This window comes from Panicum virgatum, chromosome 1N, assembly GCF_016808335.1.
Source record: "Panicum virgatum strain AP13 chromosome 1N, P.virgatum_v5, whole genome shotgun sequence".
NCBI lineage: Eukaryota > Viridiplantae > Streptophyta > Magnoliopsida > Poales > Poaceae > Panicum > Panicum virgatum.
In genome coordinates, this window is record NC_053145.1 from 66,814,749 (window position 1) to 66,839,886 (window position 25,138).

A 25,138-nucleotide genomic window follows, 5' to 3' on the forward strand; every position below is an offset into this window, starting at 1 on the left:
TGAAGAAAGTAATAATGACTGTTCAGCCAGACGTACTACAATCGGCCTCTAAGCGGAGACAATTCTCTGGAGGTGCTGCCCCCCGAGTTCCAACTAAGAAAAGGAAGATCTTCACGAGACGGGTCATAAAAAAGATAGCACAACCTTCTCCAAGTCCATCAGACTCCAACACTAACCAGGTAATCCACCTCTCTGAATTTTCCTGAATGTTCTCCCCTTTTATATGCACATATATTCCGGTTGATTGTAATCCTTTCTCCAGGACACAACTGAAGAAATCCTTAGCACCGGAAGCCCATCACAACAGAGAACCGCTGTTCATGAAATCAATACCGGAACAACTGAAGTCCCTGAATAGCAAGAAGCAATCATCGTCCAAGCAGAAACTCGCAGCGAAGAAACTGCAACAAATGATGTGACGATGGAAGCCCAACCCAGAACTCCTGAAGCTCCGATAGAGACGCATGACGAACAAGCCGACACAGCCGATGCTACTGCCGCTACCCCAATTGAGCCGATCACACTCAGATCGACCATTGCTTCTTCCTCACAACAGGTAACACCACAAGAGCCACTTCTAAACCAGCCGATAACTCCATTAATGCACTTTGCCCCCACACTAACTCCAATAATTTCACAGGGCTTTGATATTTCAGACTTGCTTTCCTTTGACCCGGCAACAATGGGTCTGACTGCCCTTGGAGCAAAGGTACCATCTTTACAGCAATCGGCTAACCTGGCAGATCAGCTTCAACTCATCAAGGATCTGCTATCTGCTCCAATCAATACTCTGGTTGACGATTCCACCAAGATAAAAGAAATCCTTGAGCAGATTGTTATCGCCATAATTTAACAGGTTAATTAATGGGCCGCGAGTGAGTTGGGCTTAATGAAGAAATTGAAGAAGGTTTACGAATCGGCTCCTGCGTGAGCATTTGGGCCATGTGGGCCATGTATCCTTAGATTTAGTTTAGATTGAGTTAGAGATAGAGTCCGATATGGACACATTAGTTTAGATTGTTTCCCATGTCTCCGGACTATAAATGTGTATCCTATGGTATTTGTAAAAAAAGAACGTCATCACGAAGTCAACCTGGTGTTCAAACACCCGGTTGAACCCCTCTGGTGGTCGGAGACGCCGATCACCTTCGACCGCCGTGACCACTAGGTCCACCTGCCCAGGCCAGGTGCTTACCCCCTCGTGGTCAGCCCGGTGGTGAGCCAGGTCCGCCTTTCCAAAGTACTCGTCGACGGAGGCAGCGCCCTCGACATCATCTTCGCCAGCACGTTGCAGAGCATGGGCTACGGCATGGCATCCCTGGTCCCATCTGAGCAGGCCTTCTACGGCATCATCCCTGGAGCCGCGTCGACTCCGATCGGCTAGGCCACCCTGCCGGTCACCTTCGGCACATGCGACAATTACCGCACAGAGTATGTCAACTTCAAGGTCGTCGAGTTTGAGACTTCCTACCACGCCATCCTGGCAAGACCCTCCCTCGCCAAGTTCATGGCGATCCCTAACCACACGTATCTTCTCCTGAAGATGTGTTATCACCATAATTTAACAGGTTAATTAATGGGCCGCGAGTTGAGTTGGGCTTAATGAAGAAATTGAAGAAGGCTTACGAATCGGCTCCTGCATGAGCATTTGGGCCATGTGGGCCATGTATCCTTAGATTTAGTTTAGATTGAGTTAGAGATAGAGTCTGATATGGACACATTAGTTTAGATTGTTTCCCAAGTCTCCGGACAATAAATATGTATCCTATGGTATTTGTAAAAAAAGAACGTCATCATGAAGTCAACCTGGCGTTCAAACACACGGTTGAACCCCTCCGGTGGTCAGAGACGCTAATCACCTTCGACAGCCGCGACCACTAGGTCCACCTGCCCAGGCCGGGTGCTTACCCCCTCGTGGTCAGCCCGGTGGTGAGCCAGGTCCGCCTGGCCAAAGTACTCGTCGACGGAGGCAGCGCCCTCAACATCATCTTCGCCAGCACATTGCAGAGCATGGGCTACGACATGGCATCCCTGGTCCCATCTGACCAGGCCTTCTACGGCATCATTTCTGGAGCCGGGTCGACTCCGATCGGCCGGGCCACCCTGCCGGTCACCTTCGGCACACGCGGCAATTACCGCACAGAGTATGTCAACTTCAAGGTCGCCGAGTTTGAGACTTCCTACCACGCCATCCTGGCAAGACCCTCCCTCACCAAGTTCATGGCGATCCCTAATCACACGTATCTTCTCCTGAAGATGTGTTATCGCCATAATTTAACAGGTTAATTAATGGGCCGCGAGTGAGTTGGGCTTAATGAAGAAATTGAAGAAGGCTTACGAATCGACTCCTACGTGAGCATTTGGGCCCTGTGGGCCATGTATCCTTAGATTTAGTTTAGATTGAGTTAGAGATAGAGTCCGATATGGACACATTAGTTTAGATTGTTTCCCAAGTCTCCGGACTATAAATATGTGTCCTATGGTATTTGTAAAAGGAGAACGTCATCACGTTTGCAATCAACAACTCTCGGCGCATCGCCACCCCTAATTCTAGGGTTTCATCCAAGTAAGCGCCATGCTGCCCTGATCGCTTCTTGCGATCAGGGCAGCGTTGTTCTTGCTTTTACCTTGGTATTACTCGTACTGAAGCATTTTTGATGGCGAGTAGTACTAGTTATCTTGATGTTCGTAGCATGGCTTTTAGTAGACTCATTATGCTTTTGTTGCTTACCATCTACGAATATCATGTTGTTTCTGTGCAGCCATATTTTAATCTTATGCTAATTCTTGTTGCATAGAATTAGTTGCACGGAGACAACACCCTGCTTCTTTTCCATCTCGTAGATCTAATCTGTTACGGTTTGTTCTTATGCTTAAGAATTGGCGTAATATCTGCTAGGTTAGGCCTTGCAAACGGGTTGGATGATCCGTTGACGTATTAGATATTTTGCCTTAGTCTTAACAGGGAATTGATCCGGGAATCGGCTTTAGCTTGTTCTTAGGCCTCTATTCTGGTTAAGGTTTAGTTATTTATTACGCTCATTAGGCCCAATTACGTGTAGGATGTTCCGATCTAGCAGTGAGGCTTTTACCATCGTGGATTAGATTAGTTAGATTTAATTGAAGTAGTTTTGCAGTTATTTGCCTTATTTATCAATATCCGGATACAAGCAGATCCAATCTGACACCGGGACTCGATCGGCTCTTTAAAGCCGATGCAAGAGTCGTCCCGGGGAGCCGACCACGGCTCGGACTCATGTTTCCACGTGTTTGTGTATGCAGGCAAATCGTCGCAAGCACGTTCGCACCTTCCTGATCGGGTATAGGTCAGGTGGCACGCCCTGCGTCTTACAAAGCTGCGGCGTGCGCTGGAGTTGCAGGCCGTTGACGAGGGAGCAGTGCCTGCCAGCGTCCCGGCGACCTCCCGACTCTTCGTGTTGCCTGTCGCTACTCGTCGGTGGGTTTTGACCGACAACACATTCTGGCACGCCCGGTGGGACCTTCATCAACAACAACGCCCGCCGCAGAGATGACTGGACCTCAAGACCAAGCTCCTGTTCCACCGGTCACCAAACCTGTCACATATGAAGAGCTGACTCTAGAACACAAGCTAAAATATGATGAGGTCAAAGCTCAGTTTGAAGCCGATCTCATCGGCTCTTTCGAGAGGACCCGCAACCACGGCATCAGGTGGAAGGGGTTCTCACCAGAGGGCGCTCTCGACAACGTTGATCTGTCTGTGCCATCAGAGGAGCGCACCAGAGCCCTTCGCCAGGAGATGAATTATATGGTGGCTCACACGCTTCATCGGCACTCAGAAAGCCTGGTGAACGAGCTCGAGCGCGTGGCACATCGCATTGTCCAGGAGGTGATCAAGAACCAGTACTCCCCATCAGGACCACTCCTGGGGACCCACAGGGGGGAAACTGCATTGCAATCTAGGCCGCTAGTATCGTACTCGCTCACGGCAGCAGGACCACAGAGTTCGCCGATCTACGTCGTCTACAAGATCGGCGGTGACCCTGGAGAAGGCTAGTTCCTGAACGAGCCGCCTAAGGAGATCCCGCACTGCTACACGTGCATGTACATACCTGACAGCATCAGCCCAACACACGCGGGGCAGCTGGTGAGTACTGGAGCCTCAGGGGCAGACACGGAGAAACAGGCATGGCTGGCAAAGTACGCTACCGGGCCGAGTGCTGAGCCCTCGGCCCCAGGAGTTCTTAGTATGGAGCAGGTCAGTGCAATATTGAGGGACCAATTTGGCATCCTGCCCAAGAGAAAGGCGATCGGCTATTCCAAGCCGTATCCAAGTGATTATGACTTGATCCCATTGCCACCCAAGTATCGGCTCCCGGAGTTCACCAAATTCAGCGGATCAGAAGGAGCCAGCTCCATTGAACATGTGAGCCGATACCTGACGCAGCTTGGGATGATTTCCGAGCCGGATCCTCTGAGGGTCCATTTCTTCTCCTAGTCTCTCACAGGTTCAGCTTTTGGATGGTATACATCGCTGCCCCCAGATTCGATCCGGACATGGAGGCAGCTGGAAGATCAGTTCCACACCCAGTATCATTCAGAGGCTACCGAAGCCGGGATTGCTGACCTCGCCCAAGTCAGGCAGAAGCAAGGGGAAAGTGTCTCAGAGTATGTACAGCGCTTCCGAGAGGTCAAGAACTGATGCTACTCATCGCGCATCACAGAGAAGGAGGCAGTTGGTTTGGCAGTTCTGGGACTCGCTAAGCCGATCAAGGATCTGGCTTTTCAATTGGAATTCACTTCTCTGGCACACATGGTACAGAAGCTCACGGCGTATGAACACTACCACCCTGATCTGTACCAGGAAAAATTCAAGCGCCATGTCAATTTGGCCCAAGCAGGTGATTCCGATGATTCTGGCATGGAACAAGAAGTGGCTGTGGCAGAGTGGACCCGGGGGGCAAAACCCGTCCCGTGCAAGTGGGTCAAACAGAAGGGGCTTGTGAAGGGCTTTGACTTTGACGTGGCCAAGGCAGAGCAGATATTCGACTTACTGCTCAAGGAGAAGCAGTTGAAGCTCCCAGAGAATCACAAGCTGCCAACGACGCAAGAGCTGCAGGGGAGGCTGTACTGCAAGTGGCACCACTCGTTCACCCATGCCACAAATGACTGCAAGGAGCTACGTCGGCAAATCCAGTCGGCTATCGAGCAAGGCTGATTAATTCTGGCCCAACACACGATGAAGGTGGATAGTCAAATATTCCCACAAGCTAACATGGTGGAGCTGTCGGATCTTGGACCTCAGGGCCGGAACTTGGCATTCCAGATCAACATGGCGGGACCCATGCGCCGCCGTGACGAGCAGAGGAAAGAGGCCGCTTCTGGCAAATGGCCCCAGGATGAAGACGAGCCGGAGCAGCGACATGTTACTGAAGAACAAGTGCGTCACATCCGCAATCAACTCCCAGCTTCTAATCGGCTTTTGGAAAAATACCAGTACCAGTACAAGTTGCGCCGCCGATATGAATCGGAAGAGGAGGAGTATGAGCACCGCACAGGGAGGACGCTAGGGAGGCGCCAGGCTATACGCGACCACTGGCATTGCCCGTTCTTCAAGTACTGTTGGAATTCCGGCATGAGCCGATTGCCTACTATAGATGATTGCTTGGAGTGCAGGCCTCGGGGACGCCAGCCAGTCGAGACATCAGTATTCCAATGCTTGGGGCCCAAAACACGTCACGACGACCATGTTAGGCGGCCATCCAGGGATGATCTTGAGCTAGAAGAGGAAGATAAGTATCATCATCCACGATGGTGTCCTGACGGGCTCAGCCGTTCACAGAAGCGCAGGGTGCAGCGCTTACGCAATCTCGAGGAGGCGGAAGCAAGGTACCTCGAAGTGCTGAGGAAAGCGCGTCCAGATCTCGCGGAGCAAGTCAGGCACCCGCGAAGGGTTGAAAGGCGCCCTCCAAGGAGGGAGTGGCGCCCCAAGCAGCCAAGAGCCGATGACAAGCCATCGGCTGATGTGAACATGGTGTTCGTGCTCCCGTCGGAGTTTCGGGCTCCCCAACCGGAGGAATTAGCCATCGCGCAGCTGGATCTCGGTCCACAGCCGATCATCTTCGAGAAGCCCAAGGAGAGAAGCTACAAGCACCTGAAGGGATTGTATCTCAAGGGCCTCATCGATGGCAAGCCTGTGAACAGGATGTTGGTCGACACTGGCGCCGCAGTCAATCTGATGCCGTACTCAGTGCTGCGCTGGTTGGGTCGTTCCGCTGCTGATCTTATCAAGACCAACGTGATGCTCAATGATTTCAACGGCCAACCGTTAGAGGTGTAGGGCGTCCTCATTGTGGAGTTGACAGTTGGCCGCAAGACCGTCCCAGCCTCGTTCTTCATCGTCAACAGTAAGAGTACATACATAGTGCTGCTTGGGAGGGATTGGATTCACGCCAATTGTTGTGTTCCTTCCACGATGCACCAGTGTTTGGTCCAGTGGGATGGCGATGAAGTGGAGGTGGTCCGTGCAGATGACTCCAGCGAGGTTTTGCTCGCAGATATGAATGCCTGGGACGCGGAGGGGCAAGAGCGGATCTCAAGGATCGCGCTGGAAGACTGTGATCGGATCGAAGCGACAAAAAATGGGCTGAGGCTGGTCTTATCCACTGGCCTCACAGAGTAAAAACATCCTGGCAAGCTACGGAATCCAGCAAGATTAGAGAGGCCGGTCCCAGCGACCGGCCCCAAAAAATAAGCAATATATGTTTGGAGTTAAATATGTTACATTATGTACAAACAATGGCCTGCTCTGGTAGCTGGTCAGTTAATGAGCATTCAGTTTCAAGGAGTAATATAAAAACGGCCGGCCCGTGCGGGCGGCCGAAAATTTTCTTTTGTCATCTCCCCGTATTTGCTGTCGACGTGGCAGATGATGACGAGTCGCCTGCATCTGCAGTCGATTTAACTGGCAACGGCAAGTTGGGATACGGGTTTACATCAGCTGACGATTTGGAGGAAGTGGATATTGGTCCCAGGGATAAGCCGCGACCAACATTTATCAGCAAGAAGCTAGACCCGAGTCTACGTGAGCCGATGATAGCACTGTTGAGGGAATACCAGGATTGTTTCGCGTGGGATTATACTGAAATGCCTAGTCTGGATAGAAGCATCGTCGAACATCGGCTCCCGCTTAAGAAAGGATTTCGGCCGTTTCAACAACGAGCAAGGCAGATGAAGGCTGAAGTCCTGGAGGAGGTCAAGAAAGAGGTGCAAAAGATGTTGGACGCAGGGTTCATCAGGCCATGCAGGTACGCAGAATGGATCTCTAGTGTGGTCCCTGTACAGAAGAAGGATGGCCGATGGAGAGTCTGTGTGGATTTCAGAGACCTCAACAGAGCAACGCCAAAGGACGAATATCCGATGCCCGTGGTAGAAACATTGATCAACGCCGCTGCCAGTCACAAAATGCCGAGCTTTATGGACGGTAACGCTGGCTACAACCAGATTTTCATGGCCCTGGAAGACATAAGCAAGACCGCGTTCAGAGTACCAGGCGCGGTTGGCTTGTTCGAGTACATGGTTATGACCTTTGGATTGAAAAATGACGGTGCAACGTATCAACGCGCCATGAATTACATTTTTCATGATCTCATCGGCAAGCTGGTAGAAATCTACATTGATGATGTCGTGGTCAAGTCCATGTCAGCTAGGGGGCATCTGGAAGATCTGCGTAAGGTTTTGGAGCGAACTCGGAAGTTTGGGCTCAAAATGAACCCGAAGAAATGTGCCTTTGGCGTATCAGCCGGTCAGTTCTTAGGATTTTTGGTACATGAGCGAGGAATCGAGATCGGCTTGAAGAGTCAGGAGGCGGTAAAGACAATGAAGCCACCTACTACGAAGGAGTTACAAAAGCTCATCGGCAAAATCAACTTTGTCAGACGATTTATCTCCAATCTATCTGGGCGTATCGAGCCGTTCATGGGTCTGGTGAAGATCAAGTCCGATGATGAGTTTCACTGGGGGGCAGAGCAGCAGGAAGCTTTCGACGAAATAAAGGAATACTTGTCGAAGCCTCCAGTTTTGGTTCCTCCATGGCAAGACAGGCCTTTCTATGTGTACTTGTCCGTGGGTGACACTTCCATCGCCTCGGTTCTGATTCAGAAACATGACGACCAGGAGAGGGTTGTCTTCTACCTCAGCAGGTGCATGTTGGATGCCGAGACCAGGTATCCTGAGATCGAAAGCTGCTTAAAATCAACATATCGGCTCGGGGGGCACCCAGAAGGATAAGACTTAAAGCTATGAAGTATGTTCTGATTGGGGACGACATATTCTACCGGACTTTGGAAGGACTGCTGCTTAAATGTCTGGGACCTGCAGAGTCGAATCGGCTCTTGCATGAGGTTCATGAAGGAGCCTGCGGTACTCATCAATCGGCTCATAAGATGAAATGGCTGATTAGGCAATCGGGATATTACTGGCCTACCAAGCTTGAGGATTGCTTTAAATATTACAAGGGATGTCAGGCATGTCATAGATTCGGCAAAATACAGATGGTACCGGCATCAGTAATGAATCCTATTATTAAGCCATGGCCGTTCAGGGGTTGGGCCATGGATATGGTTGGCCAGATTAACCCGCCATCTAGCAAAGGTCACCAATGGGTGTTAGCTGTCATGGATTAATTCACAAAATGGGGCGGTACCCATGAGGTTGGTGGCATCAAAAGATGTGATCAGTTTCGTTAAAGAGCACATCATTCATAGGTTTGGGATCCCTCAGACCATCACAACCGATGGAGGATAGGTCTTTATATCGGAGGAATTTAGAAAGTTTGCCGATGACACGGGGTTCAAGCTGATCAGATCATCCCCATATTATGCCCAGGCTAATGGACAGGCTGAAGCATCCAACCAGAGCCTTATCAAGCTGATCAAAAGGAAGATCGATGAATATCCTAGGCGCTGGCATGAGGTGTTGTTAGAGGCTTTGTGGGCATATCGTATTTCGTGTCACGGATCCATCAAGACGTCACCATACCATCTGGTCTACAGTCAAGACGCTGTGTTACCATGGGAGATCACGGCCGGATCGAGGCGTGTTGAGTTTCAGAATGATCTATCGGCTGAAGAGTATGCAGCCTTGATGATCGATAATGTGGAGGATCTTACAGAGCTAAGACTTTGGTCACTTGAGAAGATCAAGGAAAACAAGGCTAAAGTTGCTCGTGCATACAACAAAAAGGTCAAGCCAAAAGAGTTCCAGGTTGGAGACCTGGTTTGGGAGGCAGTACTACCATTGGGAACTAAAGATAGAAAATATGGCAAGTGGTCTCCAACTTGGCACGGACCGTACAAGGTTGATCAGGTTTTGCCTGGAAATGCATACATGCTTGAGGAATTGGATGGTGTCAAGTTTCCTGTGGCGGTCAATGGCCAACACCTCAAGAAGTATTTCCCGAGCATGTGGGAGGGCGAGTGATAAGAGCCGATGAGAACCATCTGGCTGTATTATAAAAGGCCAACACGTTGAGTTGGCCAGTAAAAAAATAATATATATATGCCAACACGTTGAGTTGGCCAGTAAAAGAAAGAAAAACAAGAGAGAGAGAGAGAGGCCAACACGTTGAGTTGGCCAGCAAAAAAAAAATTATGAGATGCAAGGCAGCCGATGTGCAACCATCGACTTAAGATGTTTTTAATGAGTACAAGTTTCTGGTTTAACAAGCAACATTAAATGTTTTCTGAATTGTTCTATTAGTTCGGGAACACTTTTATGGCATGGATGGCTTCTGCGCGTACGGCGTCGACTCTTGCTATGACTGCTTCGTCGTCCTTGTCATCGCCTGCTACTATCTGTTGACTCAAGGTCTTGATCTCTGCAAACTTTGCCCGTATTTGCTCAGTTATTTCTTGAGCTTCTTGCTTCGAGTTTGCAATCGAGGATTTCTCCTCTTGGATCAGTCTTTGTGTGGTGCGGACTTGTTCTTCGAGTTCTGCCAGTTCTTTCTCTAGGAGGCTGAGTCGCCTTGTACTCGCTGAGATATCGGCTTTGGCATCCAGAGTTGCCTTCTTCTGGTTGAGCAGTTTGCACTTTTGAGCAATGTCAGCTTTCAGAGGGATTTGAGAATGTCGTAATTCTATTCTCTATTGTGCTTCTTTCACCTCTGCCCGAAAGAAAGGAAGATGGCAGGCTGGCCAAAGCTTGACTCGAAGTGACTCAGGAAGTTGGGATTCTATCTGCTCAAGGATTTCTTTTATCTTGCTGGAATCGTCAACCAGAGTATTGATTGGAGCAGATTGCATATCCTTGATGAGTTAAAGCTGATCTGCCAGGTTAGCCGATTGCTGTAAAGATGGTACCTTTGCTCCAAGGGCAGTCAGACCCATTGTTGCCGGGTCAAAGGAAAGCAAGTCTGAAATATCAAAGCCCTGTGAAATTATTGGAGTTAGTGTGGGGGCAAAGTGCATTAATGGAGTTATCGGCTGGTTTAGAAGTGGCTCTTGTGGTGTTACCTGTTGTGAGGAAGAAGCAATGGTCGATCTGAGTGTGATCGGCTCAATTGGGGTAGCGGCAGTAGCATCGGCTGTGTCAGCTTGTTCGTCACGCGTCTCTATCGGAGCTTCAGGAGTTCTGGGTTGGGCTTCCATCGTCACATCATTTGTTGCAGTTTCTTCGCTGCGAGTTTCTGCTTGGACGATGATTGCTTCTTGCTGTTCAGGGACTTCAGTTGTTCCGGTATTGATTTCATGAACAGCGGTTCTCTGTTGTGATGGGCTTTCGGTGCTAAGGATTTCTTCAGTTGTGTCCTGGAGAAAGGATTACAATCAACCGGAATATGTGTGCATATAAAAGGGGAGAACATTCAGGAAAATTCATAGAGGTGGATTATCTGGTTAGTGTTGGAGTCTGATGGACATGGAGAAGGTTGTGCTGTCTTTTTGATGACCCGTCTCGTGAAGATCTTCCTTTTCTTAGTTGGAACTCGGGGGGCAGCACCTCCAGAGAATTGTCTCCGCTTAGAGGCCGATTGTAGTACGTCTGGCTGAATAGTCATTATTACTTTCTTCATCGACAGTGATCCGTTGCAAAAGAGAACATTAGGGGCGGATGGAAGAAAGTAGAATGGTTCCCCGTTATTGGCTATAGGTTCTGGACCATCTTGTTGCTGTAAGTAAGGTGAGCAAGGTTAGCCAAGAGAAATTGGTAGAGGACTCAGAAAGAATAAGTGCGCAGATTCAGTACCTCTTCCTCGGGGATTGCATATTCAGGATCAATTTGCTGCAGTAGAGGGCCTAAATCTCTTCTGAATACATGAGTTTTCCACATCTCCCACCAAGTGTTAAAGCCGATTGACGAGGAAGTAAAAGATAGATCGGCTGGTATTAGAATGTGGAGGTGGTCAAACATGCTGTGGCATCTTGAGCTGGTGAGACCATCGGGCAGATCGGCTCTGCTCTCCACCAAGTGGTGAATATGGAAGTGGGGAGAGACTTGTCCTAAGCCAAATTGCCGAGCTGCTACGACTGGTTGATAAGTCTCATAACCTGGTTTAATAATTCTATTGGAAGTGCTGATGCCAACAGGAAGGAAGCCAGGTCGGATCATAAAAAATACAGATGTCGAGTGCTATCGTCATCGGCAAAACTATCCAGTCTAAAGACAGTTGGGTTTTCAAAAGCTTCAGATTCAGTGAATGGAAAATAAAGGGGATTCTTTAGGCCTTTGTAGAAAATTCTGAACCATTTTGTTGTATCTGTTGAGTTCAGTTTACTACCAGGGAGGCTGAATAGGGCTTGGCCATAGCTGGTGCATCCAATTGGTCTGCCATTCTCGTCAGGGAAGGAATTCTTGGCTAAGCTTTGGAAGTTTGGGATCTGATGCTGGAAATAGAGTTGTGCCCATAACTGAATGAACCACCAAGGGCCTCCAGTTCTGAGTTTCCTTTGGCTGAGCAAGCTAGTTGTCATTAAGTGGAGATATCCATATGTTTCTCCAAGGAAAAGCTTGCCTAGGCTGGTGTGATTGCTATGGGCTAGATGGTAAGCCAAAGGAAGGTAATTCTTAGTTGGGGCTAAGGAAGGACCACAGAAGATGAAATGTTCTAACCAAAGATTTAGAAAGGATGTGTGTTCCTTTTTGCTTACTGGACCTTTCGTTTTCATGTGCTGGTTCATGTAAGTGCTCCAGTTTGTGCAGTCTGTTTTAGATGAAAGTTTGAAGGGCACTTCTACCATTCTGTGAGCTGCAGGATCAGGAGACTTAATGTCTAGGCCAGTAATCATGGTAACATCCAGCAGAGTAGGGGTCATGGGTCCATGACCAAAGAGGAAACAGTTTGGAGCATCGGACCAGAAATAGCCGATGGTCTTCAGAAGGTTTTCATCTTTGTCCAAGGGAGATAATGATAGACTGAGTGCATCAGCTATGTTCAGTTCTTGCCACAAGGGCATGTAGGCTTTTGCTACTCTGTTGTACCATGTAGTCCAGCTTTCGGGTGGATTGGGCCAGGCTCTTAAGCAGTCGGCCCAGGAATTCAAATCAATGTTTTGACTTACGAAAGGGATCCTGTTTGCTTCATAGGAGATTAAATCTGTGGGATTTTCATAAGTTCGTGGGCCAAGACAAAAGGATTTTGGATTGGAAGGATGTGGCAGGAGGATGTCTGACACCTGAAGGTCAGAGATTCAGAAATTTACATTTGGTGTCATATTTCAGAGTTTAATTTGTTGGAGGCTTAACGGGCTGAAGAAAGTTAAAAGGGGCAGGCTGAATATTATCTTCAGGCCGCAGATTGCCGCATCGTCGATTGCAGAATTCGTTGTCTGAGCTACAGAGTTCGCCATGGTTCAGATCTGCTGACTTATGGTTTGGTTGTTCTGCGGGCTCTGATTCGAATTCTGGATGATTTGCAAGTCTTTGCTCGAATTTATGGAGCGGGGTTCTTGAATTACGCTTGGATTTGGAGTGTCTATTTCGAGTCGGATTCAGAGTGGAAGTGGTGTTCTGTTTTTATGCGGGTTGCTTCCAATTTTGAATTCCGTCGGCTCTTGGACATTAGTAAAGCCTGATGTGATGCCATCGGCTTTTTGGGGTGAGATCCGAACAAACAAGTTAAAAGATGACAAGTTTCATTAAAAGTTGTTTTTTACCGAAAAAGCCGATTTGACAAAGGGAAATTCCTTCGGCTTTACAATACTACTTCTACTCTACTACCTACATCTACCGCTCGTAGGTACGTAGTACCTACGGCGCTTGGGGCTTCGAGCTGGCGCATCTCCGCCATCGCTGTCATCGTCGTCGTCGTCGTCGTTGCTGGCGCCATCGAAGGCGCTGCCGCCGCCGTCGGTCTCGACGTCGCTGCTCCGGTCGCCGCCGCCGCTGCTTTCTTCCTTGCTGTCCTCCTCGGAGGACCCGAGGAATCTGAAGGGGTTTCCTCCCATCGAGTCGTCGCCGCTGGAGGACGAGCCGATCTCCTCTTCCGAGGAGGAATCGGCTCCATCCCAGGAGAAGCCTTCCTCGCTGCTGCTCTCCAACTCCTTCTGGAATAGGAGTTGGAGGTCTTCGCCTTCAATCTGGGGCTCGTCGTCTTTGGAGGCGATCCCGAAGTCGAAATCCTCTGCATCCCAGTGCAGAGGAGGAGCGCCTCGTACGCCGCCGCCGTTTTGTACCCCGGCGTCGGTTCCCGACTCTCTAGAATGGAGTCGATGGAGGAGGCAGAAAGGTTTGAAGAAGGGGAAGAAGGAGGGGAAGAAGAATGGCCGATGGAGTTGGAGCCGGAAGAAGAGGAAATCGCCATGGCTACTGGCTACTGAAGGTTGGGGTTTTCTGTGCTACTTGGCTTTGGGAGGAAGATGAGTTTGCCGTGAAGAGAGCCGATTCGGGATGAGATTAAATAGTAAAAAAAATGGAAGATGGATCGGCAGTTTCACGTTCTACGAGGAGCCAGTTGCAGAGACGTCGTGTCTTCCTTGGTGGTTGCAGTGGGTTTTAATGAACATTAACGGGAAGATGAAGCGACGGAGTGTTTTGGAATTATCATTACCAAAACCAGGGGGCATGTGTTATCGCCATAATTTAACAGGTTAATTAATGGGCCGCGAGTGAGTTGGGCTTAATGAAGAAATTGAAGAAGGCTTACGAATCGGCTCCTGCGTGAGCATTTGGGCCATGTGGGCCATGTATCCTTAGATTTAGTTCAGATTGAGTTAGAGATAGAGTCCGATATGGACACATTAGTTTAGATTGTTTCCCAAGTCTCCGGACTATAAATATGTATCCTATGGTATTTGTAAACTAATGTGTGGCTCTCCTTTTACAAATACCATAGGATACATATTTATAGTCCGGAGACTTGGGAAACAATCTAAACTAATGTGTCCATATCGGACTCTATGTCTAACTCAATCTGAACTAAATCTAAGGATACATGGCCCACATGGCCCAAATGCTCACGCAGGAGCCGATTCGTAAGTCTTCTTCAATTTCTTCATTAAGCCCAACTCACTCGCGGCCCATTAATTAACCTGTTAAATTATGGCGATAACACATCTTCAGGAGAAGATACGTGTGGTTAGGGATTGCCATGAACTTGGCGAGGGAGGGTCTTCCCAGGATGGCGTGGTAGGAAGTCTCAAACTCGGCGACCTCGAAGTTGACATACTCTGTGCGGTAATTGTCGCGTGTGCCGAAGGTGACCGGCAGGGTGGCCCGGCCGATCGGAGTCGACCCGGCTCTAGGGATGATGCCGTAGAAGGCCTGGTCAGATGGGACCTGGGATGCCATGTCGTAGCCCATGCTCTGCAACGTGCTGGCAAAGATGATGTCGAGGGCGCTGCCTCCGTCGACGAGTACTTTGGCCAGGCGGACCTGGCTCACCACCGGGCTGACCACGAGGGGATAAGCACTCGGCCTGGGTAGGTGGACCTAGTGGTTGCGGCAGTCGAAGGTGATCGGCGTCTCCGACCACCAGAGGGGTTCAACCGGGTGTTTGAACACCAGGTTGACTTCGCGATCATCCAGCTTGAGCTTGCGCCGGCATGATAGCTTGCTGGGGCTGCCGTATATGAAGTTGATAGCCCTGTCTTCTTCCTAGAAGTTTCCTGGTGAATCTTCCCTCTGGTCATCGTCGTCTCGCCTGGGCGAGTTGCACCTCCGTGGGCGCGCCCGGGCAGTTCTGGAACCACCTGGCCTGTCGCGGTCGTCGGGGCGGGGTCGCTTGGGGTCATCGTCCTTGATGATGCCGTAGAAGAGTTCTCGGCACTCCCGGGCGGTGTGGTTTGCGTCCTTGTGCCAAGGACACTTGCTATCCAGGTGCCGGTCCAGGTCTGCTTGCTTGAGGGTGGAGCGGAACTAGGATCGTTCGGCGACGGTGATGGTTTTATCGGGGCCACGCTTGCGGTCCCGGTTCTTGGACAACTCGGCGCGGTCGTGCTTCTTCCCATGACGAGGTGGGCAATCGTCGCGACGTCATTCCGAGCGGTTGTCCCACTGAGGGGGACGCTCGGAGTAGTCGTTCTTGTGCCGGCGATGGGCCCGCTCGGCTTCTTCCATGTCGGCGTGCTTGTTGACAACTATCATCATGTCGCCCACGGTCTTGGGGTAGGTCTTGAACATCTTCCTCCACAGTTCGATGTTGTGGAGGCCTTCGTTGAAGTAGTGGATGACGTCCCTGTCATCAGCTTCCGTAATGGTATTACGGTTAGCAAAGTACCTCTTGATGTAGTCGCGGAGGGACTCGTCCGGTTGTTGCACGACACTTGCCAGATCCCATCTGGTTTTGAGATCCGGGTAGGATGCCTGGTAGTACTGGATGAAGGCGTTGCAGAGATCCTGCCTGCTGTTGATGGAGCCAGCGGGGAGCGCTTCGAGCTAGTTGAGAGCTTGGGGACCCATCATGACCGGGAAGTAGGCGGCCATGATGTCATTGTCGCCGTGCGCAGCTCGGACGGCGATGGAGTAGGTGCGCAGCCAAGTCTTGAGGTCCAACTCGCCGTCGTACTTCTCGATCCCGGTAGGCTTGAAGGTGGCGGGCCACTAGATGGCCCGGAGCCGATGGGAGAAAGCGGAGAAGACGTCGAGATTGTTGCCGGGGTCGTTGTCGCGGTGGGTTTGTTGTGGACGTCTGCCGCCCCGGTGGCCGCAGTGGACGTCGGAGTCGCCGTGGTCCTCGTCATACTGGCGACGTCGCTCGCACTCGCCGGTGGCGATTGTTGATGCGCTGACACAGATTTTGCTGGTTGAGTTGGTCGCGAAGCTCGCCCTGGTTGGCCTATCCGTCATCGTCGTGTGGTCGTGTCGAGTGGTGGCTAGACTGGGCGCGGTAGGCTGAGTTGTCCTATCGCAGCTGCTGGGCTTGCGTGGCGGCCATGTGCAAACGAGCACGAGCCTTGACTATCTCGGGGGTCTCCTGAAGACCCTCGAGAACCTGGAACACTGCGGCGAGGTTGGCCGACGGCATAGCGAAGACGTCTTGGCCGTTGTAGTTGAGGATGAAGTCGGCGTCGAGGTTGCGGGGCCGGATCGAAGAGCGCCGATTCCTGGGGTTGTGGCATTCGGCATTCTCCAGGTCGCGGTTGGCCCGATCAATGGACGCATCGTTGCGCCTCATGTCGGCGCGGACCTTGTTGCGGCGGAGTTGTTGAGCCTTCTCCTCGTCGGTCTCGTTTTCACGAGTATCAGAGTCGTCGGAGACGACGAAGATCCTGCGATGCTCCGTCGTAGAAGAGCGGTTGGGCGGGAGGGTGAACGAGGCGTGTTGGAAGCTAAGTTCCTCTTCCGAGGTCGGGTCAGATCGGATCTGACCGAAGGTAGCCGAGTCGGGTAGTCGCACTCGGATCTGGTCCGAGTACGTTATAGCAGCGTTGCGGAGCCCGAAAGGGATCCGATCCGGGTCGTTGCAGTGCCGAAGAGTGTCCTCGCCGAGCCTGACGCACTCGGCGAGGGATCTGCCAACTCGATCTATCTGAAAGATAAGATCGTCGGCAGGTCTGGATGGACTACGGGTCATCCTAGAAGGAGCTATCGTCGCGTAGTCCGCCTCGGGTTCAAGAAACCTAGGCACGATGGATCTCGGAGTGACCAGATTGGATCTGGTCCTGGTAGGAGCGCTGCTGAGTTCACGGAGAACACGGTCAGGGTTGTTTCGGTGGTGAAGCGCGAGTTCGCCGAGTCGAATGCACTCGGTGATGGATCTACTAACGCGATCTATCTGGAAGATCAGGTCGTCAGCAGACTCATCAGGGCGATGAGTCACCCTGGTTGGCGTGATCGCCATGTCGAAGCTCTCGAATTCGGGAATCCGAAGGGTGGCAGGTGCTTGGGGAGTTAGATCGGATCTAACCCCAGCGAAGACGTTGCCTCCAGTGGCGGGGGAGCCGGAAGCGGGGTTCCTGGGAACCGTGACCTCCGGGAAGCTTCCGAAGGTGAAGGAGAAGCAGACTGTCGCCTCCATCTGGGCGGTGACGCTGGCGGAGAAGACGACGCCGGTGTTGGCTGCCATTGAACTCGACATATGAGCCCTGAGTCCCCTACCTGGCGCGCCAACTGTGGGATTGTTATTCTGGCCAGTCCACCAGGGGTGTACCCTGTAACACCCGGTTTATAAAAGAACATAAACCGAGCAATCATATACGTGCCAGGATCAAGTCACACGTATATACAACAGAATGAACAGTATATCACAGCACATATCACGAATAAGACATAATAAATCGAAATACGAATGTTATTTATTACATTAATGACAAAAATGTCTGATGCAGCGGAAGCGAAGTACAAATACGATAAAACTCTCCGAAGCTGAGCAGGGCGCCACAGGGACGTCGACTGGGAGACGAACGCCTAGAAGTCCTCGTAGTCCTGGTAGCTCTGAGTGAACTCCCTCGTGTCGGCAGGAACTGAGCAGCAGTAGCGTATCCTAGAGGAAAAAGTAGAGAAGAGGCAAGAGTGAGTACACAACTTGTACTCAACAAGTATAACACAAACTATGAGGCTCTAAGGTTGGCTGACTGACTGTATTAGCTTTTAAGTCTTGGCAAAATTTTATTAAAACTATTTACTACAAGTTGATGAATTACCATAAACCCAGTTACATAGTAATTAATCAAAATTAAACATGATACTACTGAGAACCAAACCGAACCAAGCCACCCGGGGAAACCTGCCTCGTCAAAGGAAGATAACCCCACTAATCAAAAGGAGGATCTGGGCCGCTCATGACCGTGAGCACGGCTAGTATACCAGTTTTACACTCTGCAGAGGTTGCACATCTTTACCCACAAGTCGTGAGCTACACTAGTTGTTCATCAGACTTCCTTAGGTGAGATGACTAGCAAACTCACTACGAGGCCGTTACAAAGAATCTCGTTGGTAAGGCGTAACCGCGAAGAGTTAGATCAGCGACGATGGGGCCCACCTCTAGGGGTACAAGCACGTAGCACAGACCAAGCCGGAGGAGCAGGGACCATTGAAGCTTACCACCCTTGCCCCGCAGGTAAGTTACTCCAAACCAAAAAGATCTAATTAGTAAGCCAAGACCGTCCCATTCCAGTCTTGTGCTAGCGCTGTTGTCCCAGGTTGTCGCTCTATGAACCGGTCCTTATGGAGAGTGGCCAACCAGGCAGTAAGCACCGTGCTGCCCCCCTAAACCATGTTTCTAACAAAAACCAATTTTAACGAGACGTGAGCCACTCAAGCCACACAGAGGGCCACTCTCAGAATTAAGTTGCATAAACCGTTAATCAAATTAATTAAAAAGGATCATTATGTGTTATAGCACGGCACCTAGCACAACTAACCAAAATGCAACCCAAAGGATATATATAAAGGATATAAAGTGGCTAGGAAAGTCCTTATAGGCATACAGTATTAAAATGCAGTATGAAAATGTATTTAAAAGTGATAGGTTGTTCATGTTATACTTGCCTTCCTCGTACTGCTCCTGCTGCTGCTCAAACTGGTCAGAAGACAGCTGCTCCGGGTACTGGTACTGGGGCTCCTCAACTGGATCAGCGTCTACTCACGAACACATGGCCCAAAACAATACACAACAATAAGCATACAAGCAAACACTAACAAAAACTAAGAAACAGTACATCAATACATAGAAACAGCACACTAAACTAGTCTAAAACTATTCTACGCGTTACAACGATCGCGTGGACATAAAGAACGCCTAAAACGGAGTTAGAACGCGAAATCTAGAGCTAAAACAAGATCCAGGGGCTTTTCTGCGAGAAAAACAAAGTTCCAGGGGTTTTTTGCAAAAACCGGGGGCCTATACGTAATTAAACTAAAACTCTGGGGTCTAACTCACAAAAAGACTAAGCCTGGATGGCGGGTTCTATTCTGAGAAAAGCCAGGGGGTTATCTGCTAAAAACTGGGCCAAACCGTAATTAGTTTTGACTTGTGATGGACTGCAGGTTGATTACCGAGAACCCGAGGGGTTCTTTAACAAAAAGGCCAGGCGAAGGGGTACGCGCGGATATGATCCGTTGGATCAAGATCCGGCGGCTCAGAACAGATATGGCCGCGATCTAATCTCGTGCATTGGCTGTGGATCCGACGGCCCAGGTTCAATGGAGTGCGGGTCGGCGGCGCTATCGCCGGACTTGAGCCCCCCCCCCCCCCCCCCGCGGCGGCGCGGCTCAGGAACTCGCTAGAGTTCGTCCATCTGGCGCTACAGGGGGTCTTTTGGCCTGGGGTTTGGTGCAAAAGGACGAGCGCGGAGTGCGTAAACCACTGGTGGCTCTAGAGAGGCACGGGAATGTCCGGGGCGGCGCGCGCACCAGCAACGGCGGGCGGGCATAGCGGAGCATCGCCGGCGAACAGGGTTCTGGGGGCGCTAGGGCTACGAATCACCAAAAACTAGCGCCAAAAGACAGAACCGACTGGGCGTGGCTTACTGAGGGCGCAGGGTGGAAGGACTCGCAGTGTAGAGGGTCGACGACGGCGACTGGCGGAGCAGAGGCCGTGCTCACGGACGGGGTGCAGCGGAGGTCCTCCGGGCGCCTGGATCCGTCGAGAAGGTGTGCGAACAAGCTGCTAACAAGGATCGGAGATCAGCGGGGCCCAAGGGTCAAGGGTGGCGAACAATTGCTGGAAACAGACTCACCGGCGATGATGGGGATGGGCACGATTCCGGCGATGGCGTAGCTGGACTTGTGGAACAAAGGCTCGGTGAGGTTCTAGGCGCCGAGGCGGAGCTGATGCGGAGGTCCTGGAGGATTGGGTTGCGGCGGGGCGGCGAGACCACGGCGGCGCAGGGGGCGTTGCGTGGCGAAGCAAGGCGAGAGGCGCTAGGGTTCGATGCAGGGAAGTTGCTGGCGAGATAGGGTCTAGGGGCTGCGGCACGGGTGGTTAAAAGGCAGGGCCAGTCGGGGATTGCGGCGGGGCGCAGCGGGATGAGGATCCCGGCGAACTCACCGGTGATATCGGGCATCCGTTGCGCGGAGGGGGAAAGAGAAGGGGGAAGGGGGGCTCTGACGCGTGGGGCCGGCGTGTTAGAGGCGGGGCGCACGCGACGAGCGGAGGCGCTGGCGGGTGGGCCTGAGGTTCGGGGCGTTGACGCGGGCTGAGCGCTGCGTGGGCGCGGGGCGCGGGATGGGCTGCTGAGGTCGAGTGCGAGCAGAGAGGGGCAAGCGGGCATGCGCTGCTGGTGGGCCGCGCACGGGGAGTGGCTTGATGGGCCGAGCGTGAGAGAAGGAAGGGTGGAGGGGTCGGGTGTGCTTGCTGGCAGGTGGTCTGTGGCGCTAATAGGGAGAGCGCACGCTCGCTGGTGTGCGGGCCCAGGTGCGGGAACGACGCTGCGCGTCCGTGCGGAGGAAGCGCGAGGTGCTGCTGGGCTCAGCGCGGGAAGGAAGGGGGAGGCAGACTGGGCTGCGGGGTGGTGTCCTGGGCCGGCCAAAAGGGAAAGGAGGAGGGCGCGCGCTGGGCTGAGTGCCAACGGGCCGTCCGTGGGGGAAGAGGGAGTGTGGGCTGGGCTGAAGCACGGGTTGGGCTGGGAAACTGAGTTTTGGGCTGGATTGTTTCTTCTCTCTTCTATTTCTTTTTCCTATTTCCTTTCAAACTCAACTCAACTATTTGAATTCAAAAACAACTTTGAATTCAACACCTATGCACTCAAACCAATAAAACAATGCACCCGCATGAATGCACAAGCATGTTGAACTTAGACAAATTTTTAATTACTTGTGGAACAAAATTAGATTAAATACAAGCTAAGCAATTTAAATCCTAGAAAATTAAATAAAACCAATTAAATTTATTATTAAATACTGAAATTTAAATTAGGGTGTTACATACCCGGCGGTAGAGTTTCGGGATGGGGATCTCAGGACCAAGAGCTCGATGGTAACACGAAGACGCGGGGACTTAGACAGATTCGGGCCGCAATGAGCGTAACACCCTACGTCCTGTGTTCGGCATTGTATTAGGGTTTGTGGAATGCTGCGAAAAGTGGAGAGAGAGAGAGAGTCACCCTATAGGTCGGCCTACGTCTCTCTTATATAGACCAGGAGCCGTAGGGGTACAAGGAATGATATATTCGGGTTGTTTTACAAGGAAGGAGGTCGGTTAAGATCCCTAGGTATGCAGGCTTCTAGTTGGAGCCTCCCATTACAATCCTCTGAGGATCCTCTTCTGCGCACAGCCGAGTCCTGCACGCCGAGTAGTTGTAGCCGAGTCACCGAGCAGGGTAGTCTCCCGGGTTCGGGGACCCCACTCGGCAGGGAGGTACGTAGATCTACCTCCGTCACATCCTTTATCCAAAACTTGTGGTTAGAAAATGGAGTGGATCTCCCACATACAAATTGAAGATGGGATAAGAAGAACGATAAAATATCTAAGAGAAAATAATGTACTGCTAACAAAAATCCACTGCATATTGGGGTGCATGTATGGCAGAATGATAAAATATCTAAGAGAAAATAATGTACCGCTAACAAAAATCCACTGCCTATTGGGGAGATGTTCCTTAGACAAAGAGACCACTTAGGTTGTCTGCACTCGTCGTCCTCTAAATTCATCCTCTAAATGGAATATTTCTGCCTGGTCATCGAGATTCTTTCCTCTATACCCAGTTTCCCCGCACCCGTTCTTACTCTATATCCATCCTCTATATCAGCTATCAACAAGCGGGGTCCACATGTCATACACTGTTTCCCTCCCCCCTCTCTCTCTACTCCCTTCTCCTCTCTCGCCCCCTCCCCCTCCACCCTCGCTCCCTTCCTTCTCGCGCTGCTGGGCCCAGATTGGCGGCCGGGCCTCCTCACCGCCGGCGAGTCCCCGCGCCACCGGTGAGCCCCCATGGTGCCCGTGCTCCCTCTGCGGCGGGCCCTCCCCTGCTCCATCAATGCACCTCCTCCCTCCCGACGCGGATCTGGCGCTGCTCCGCCCCTCCTCCTTCCCTACGGTGGCGAGGACGAGCTGCTCCGGCCGCGGCTCGGCAGCACCCGGGACGGCGCGCAGCCGAGCTGCAGCGGTGCGGGGCCGGGCGGCGGGGTCGGGTGGAGCGGTGCGGGGCCAGATGGCGGCGGCAACGGAGGTTGCGCCGTGGTCCACGGCTTGAGCTTCGGGCGGGGTCGGCGTGCGGCGGGCCACAGCGAGGGCGGACGGCGGAGGCGTAGGTGGGGACGGCTGGCGGCGGGGTGGTCGCGTAGGTTCGAGCTCCGGGTGGGGTCGGTGCACAGAGGGCCACGGCGACGACTCGAGCTCTGGGCGGGGTCGGCGTGTGGCGGGCCATGGCGACGGCTCGAGCTCCGGGCAGTGGCAGCTCGAGGTCGAGCCATGGAGGTCCGGCGGCGACGGCTCAAGCACAGGGCCATGGTGGTCCAGCAGCGGTGGCCGGCCGCGTGCGTCCTACGCCTCTGTCCGCTGCGCCGCCTACCTCCCTTTGGCCTGGATCTGGCGGTGGTGCCGTGCGCAGAAGCTCCGGTGGCGGCCCACCCTGCGGCGCAGAGGAATAGGGACACCGCGCGGATCGAGCTCCCCGGCGGGCAAGCATGGCGCGGCGCGGCGCGACAGCCTTCCTCGAGCTCGTCGGCATCCACGGCGGCGAAGGTGGAGCAGAGCCTTGGCTCCCGGCGGCGACGGCAGCAAACGGCCGAGGCAGGCCCCACACCACGTCGCCGCGTAGCGGAGGCCCGCTGCCGCTCTACATTTGGCGTTCCTTCGCCCCGTCCGCAAGGATAGTAGATCGTTTAGAGTACCTACTGCAGGGGGGGAAACGCCAAAGGCGAACGTTTGGCGTATGGGTTAGAGGAGCCGGTACGGGCAGCCTTAGGACTGTTTGCAACCAGATCCAGAAAGACCAAATGGATGATGACATCATGAAAATAATGGAAATATTCAAGAAAATGCATGAAGACGATCCTGGGTTTCAATTCAGTGTTGAGTTAGACAATCAAGCTAGGATTAAGACTCCGATTTGGTGCAACGGAAGGAATCGTGATCAATACTCCTGTTTTGGCGATGTTAAAACACTTAACCCAACTTACTGTAATAACATTTACAAGATGCCTTTCATCTTGTTTTGTTGGTGTCAATTATCATTTCTAGTCTATGATATTTGTCGGTGTCCTAATGTGTAGAGAAAAAACTAGTAACTTCAAGTGGGTATTTGAAGAGTTTATCAATAAGCTAACGGGTGGCAAAGTTCCTCAAACCATATTAACAGGTAATAATGACTGTGATAGCTGTAATTGTTTTTATTCCATAAGCTTCAAATAAACTGATATTTGATTTTCCTGGTTCAAATCAGTGTAAAGCTATGACGAAAGCCATTGGCATAGTTATGCCTAACACATATCACTTATGGTGCACGTGGCATGTAATGAAAGATATTAGAGAAGGTTTAGGACCGTTGTACATGAAGAATAGAAAGTTCAAGGATGATTTCTAGTTGGTTGTGAATGGCATGTTAAGTATAGATGAGTTTGAAAGAGGTTGGCATGACCTGATAAAAAAATGGTTTGGAAAATATTGCATTCATGGTTAGAACATATGGAAAGAAGGAAAACTGGGCAAAGCCTTGGTGGAAGGACAAGTACTGTGCATGGATGAGCAGTACACAGAGAAGCTAGAGGGCAAACTTCATGTCGAAAATGTTAGTCTAAATGTAGTGGCAGAAACTACTAAATCGGTTATTTCCAATTTTTATTTTAAAGCACTTACGGTGAGAACTTTCATTATTAAATGGTTCGTGGCACGAGATTCTTCTTCGAACCATTTTGTCACTTAGCACGATAGGCTATTGTTTGATCGGGACAAAGAGTAGGATATTGCAAAAGATCAAACAAAACAAGTAATCCTTATCTAAATATTTGGAAAGAAGCAATTATGCTTTAAATGTGTACTAATACCCTTCTACCAGCTTTTCCAGCTAACAGTTATACATGAGCGTTTGTGGGGTCTAGAGCGTCATGCATTATCAATATACACAAAAGCAGGGTTTGAATTGTTCCGCAAAGAGGTGGACAAAGCATCTAATTATGTACTTTTTGCTGGAGATGGAGATCATTTCACAATCTCCTATGACAATTGTCACACCCGGTTTTGAAAAGAAGACCAGATGTATCTCATAATGGTCTAAAGCTGACAACACAAACTAGCCACGGCTTCTCTGCGGACGCGACATTAGAGTGCCTACCATTCTAGGCCCTGTTTGGTTTGTGCTACGCTAGTCATTAGCACAACTTTGACCGCTAATGAAAGATATTAAATAAAGTTAGTTTATAAAATTGACTCACAACCCATGCGCTACTTCACGAGACAAATCTAACGAGATCTTTGACCGCATGATTAGAGGATAGTTACTTTAGCATTACTATAACTAACCATGGATTAATTACTATTATTAGATTCGCCACGTAAAGTTACACCCATTTGTAAAGAGATTTTACAAATAGATTTATTTAGTACCTCATGCATGCAAAATTCTCTTGTAGCGCTAGAAGTTGTAGCGCAAAATAAACAGCCACGGGTCAACCAACACATCAGGGTCAACCCACCCTTGCAAGGCCACCCACCCTTATGACGAAACCGGCCAAATCATCACGGTCAACCAACTCATACCGACAGCCACGGGTTGCTCTTGCACAATAATAACCACTATCACGCAGGAGACAGTAGCTTTAATAAAACCCCAATGTCGCGCCGTAG